This window comes from Eubalaena glacialis, chromosome 1 (assembly GCF_028564815.1).
Source record: "Eubalaena glacialis isolate mEubGla1 chromosome 1, mEubGla1.1.hap2.+ XY, whole genome shotgun sequence".
Lineage (NCBI taxonomy): Eukaryota > Metazoa > Chordata > Mammalia > Artiodactyla > Balaenidae > Eubalaena > Eubalaena glacialis.
This window is the reverse complement of record NC_083716.1, coordinates 229,460,174-229,462,981: the sequence shown is the minus strand read 5'-3', so window position 1 is coordinate 229,462,981 and position 2,808 is coordinate 229,460,174. Positions and strand designations below refer to the sequence as shown.

At 41.3% G+C, this 2,808-nt stretch overlaps 1 pseudogene; it reads left to right on the top strand.

Annotated features, from left to right (window-relative positions):
- The first annotated feature begins 224 nt into the window (after positions 1 to 224).
- On the top strand, positions 225 to 1,266 carry LOC133092040 (thiamine transporter 2-like; annotated as a pseudogene).
- The last annotated feature ends 1,542 nt before the right edge of the window (positions 1,267 to 2,808 follow it).

Genomic DNA, 2,808 nt, shown 5'->3' with positions numbered 1-2,808 from the left:
AAGAAGCAGATAACAACTAAGAGCAATAGCTGCTCTTTCTTTACACCTGGAGGAATAAATCCACATGTGATGAACATCTATCATCGTTGCAGTTTGTTTCCTTGAATTTCAGTTTTCCTTTGCTTTTCATTATACTGTCAGAAATGCATGTGAAGTATCAAAGTGGACCCACTTTGGCAGGGGCCAAGCAATGTGTCCTAGGATTGATACATTCCATCCGGATAATGCATATGTCAGAAAGCCATGGCACATTTCTCCTCTTGGGGTTTTGTCCTCACGCCCTGCCCATTTATTCTTATAGATCACAAAAGATGTCTTTCACTTTGTGTTCTTACCTGGTGCTGTTCCCCGTGTTTATCCTCACCGATCACGTCCACTACAAGCCAGTCATCAACCTACAAGGGATTAGCTTCATCATTACCTGGCTGCTGCTGTTGTTTGGCCAAGGAGTGAAGACCATGCAGGTTGTAGAGTTCTTCTATGGGATGGTCTCCGCCACCGAGGTGGCCTACTATGCCTACATTTACAGCATGGTCAGCCCAGAGCACTATCAGAAAGTGAGTGGCTACTGCAGGAGTGCCACGCTGGTGGCCTACACGGTGGCCTCAGTGCTGGCCCAACTCTTGGTATCCCTGGCCAACCTATCATACTTTTACCTCAACGTCATATCCTTGGCCCCTGTCTCCATGACCTTCCTTTTCTCACTTTTCCTACCAATGCCTAAGAAGAGCATGTTTTTTCATGCAAAACCCAGCAAAGAAGCTCCTCCAAAGCTACCAGGAAAGGATTCTGTCTTAGAGGAACCTCAAAAGGATCATGAACCAGTCTGCCAAGAACAAATCACTGTTTCAGGGGACCTGGATGATGGCTAGTTGAGCAGCCCAAAGCCAGAAAGTGTAGCTTTGAGAGTTTCTGCAGTAGTTCTAAGACTTGAAGGAGTGCTACTCCTCAACACATCTTTTTTACTGGTCCCTATGGTGGGCTTTTTCCACAGCAGGTTTTAACCAGGTTTTGAACTATGTTCAAATCCTGTGAGATTACAAGGCACTGTCCCAGAGTTCCTCAATATATAATGGAGCAGTAGAAGCCCTTGCAAACTTTGGGGGTAGCTATAGTTTATCTTTAGGGGTACGTGTAGTTACATCTTATCATTGTGCAAGAAATGTATTCTTTCAAATTGTATTCTTGGATAATCTTGTTGTAGTGATTTCAACATTGAATACCAACTACTTTGAAAAAGAAACGAGTTACTGTCACAAAATTTAAAAGAAACAATATAACAAAAGGCTTTGATGAAGCTATACGTGGAAGATAGAGTTTCACTCATCCCTAAAAACAGGGGCTGCAAATTGGTGTCCCACTGGTCAAACATGGTTTGGCCATGGCGAGTTGGGTGGTTCAAGGTCAAACTATCAAAACTCTTTCCTCTCTCTAACCTTTTAGTAACTCTAGTCTTTAAACTGTGATTTGCAAACTATTAATATGAGGTGGGCAAATGATGGCCCATGGGCTACCATAGCTAATAGTTTTTACATTTTTAAAACATTGTAAGGGGGGAAAAAAAGAATATATGACAAGCGTTGTAAAAAATAAATAACTAGATCCCGCCAAACAACCAAATAAAACAAAGAAAGATATGTGGCCCACCAGCCTGAAATATTTACTATCTGGCCCTTTATAACATACAAATCTTGAAATCAACTTAGTGGATTTCTAACCAGAATAGAATAGAGAGCGTATCAGCTTGTAAGGATAAATTCTGTTCTGTGAAAATTAGTTTACACACACATATATATGTACTGGTCAACATATAGAAGATATTTCTTTCTCAAGCTTTAGTCAAAGAGGTTTGAAAATTACTGCTCTAGGATCTGTCTTATCACTTCAAAGTTTTCCAGTTGAGACAACTTAAATATCTGTATCTTTCCTTAACTATACATGTGGGGATTTGCCAAAGTTTGTTGCCTTCTATTAAGACTATTTTCCATACCCATTTACCCCATTCCCTACCATATCCAATTATCTGCTAGAATAAAAGTGCATCCAGACTGGATTCTAACAACCCTCCATCCAATCTTCTCTCCACAACCAAGTTATTGTATTATCCCATATAATTTTCTCTCTGGCCTTTCATGCATATAATACTTTCATTCAATTGTCATTAGTAAGAACTGAGGACATAGTCACCCTTAACAAATAAACAGTAATCCTTGATTTTGGTGAAAATGGCAGCAGAGGACAAAGAGCCTTCTGGAAAGGGAAAGGCCCTCCGAGAGGATATGGTGTACCTGAGCATTTATGGCTTTTCCGTGAGTTGGCTGGTACGTGTCTGTTTCATCCTTATTTACTACAGATTTCTGATATTGCATCATGTCCAGTAAGAAGAAGGCAGGGAGACTGAGTGGCCTAGAGAAGCCTTGAGAAGGTCTCTAGGGGATGGAAGGTATCCAGCTTCTGCTACTGGAGTCACCCTTCAACCCTTCCTGGGCTTTCTGTTTTGGCAAAACTTCCCTCCCAGCTGCGAAGCTATAGTCTTTGGGGTTTTTTTAGATGCATGTCCAAGCACTCTTCCTTTTTCCCAGAACATATTTTGTGAAATTTGAAACACTTTTCAAAAGGAGGGGACTGCAGAGAGAGAGGGAAGATGGGCTGATGCAGAAGTTAATACTCTACAGTCAGAAGGCAGAGCCCAGAGCCGTCTTTGAAGTTAGCCCAACAATGCACACGGATCTTCCTGATGAAACAAAGCCTTCACATCAAATAAGACTTTGAAGATACTTATTTTTGAAGTTGGGGTGTTCCACACCC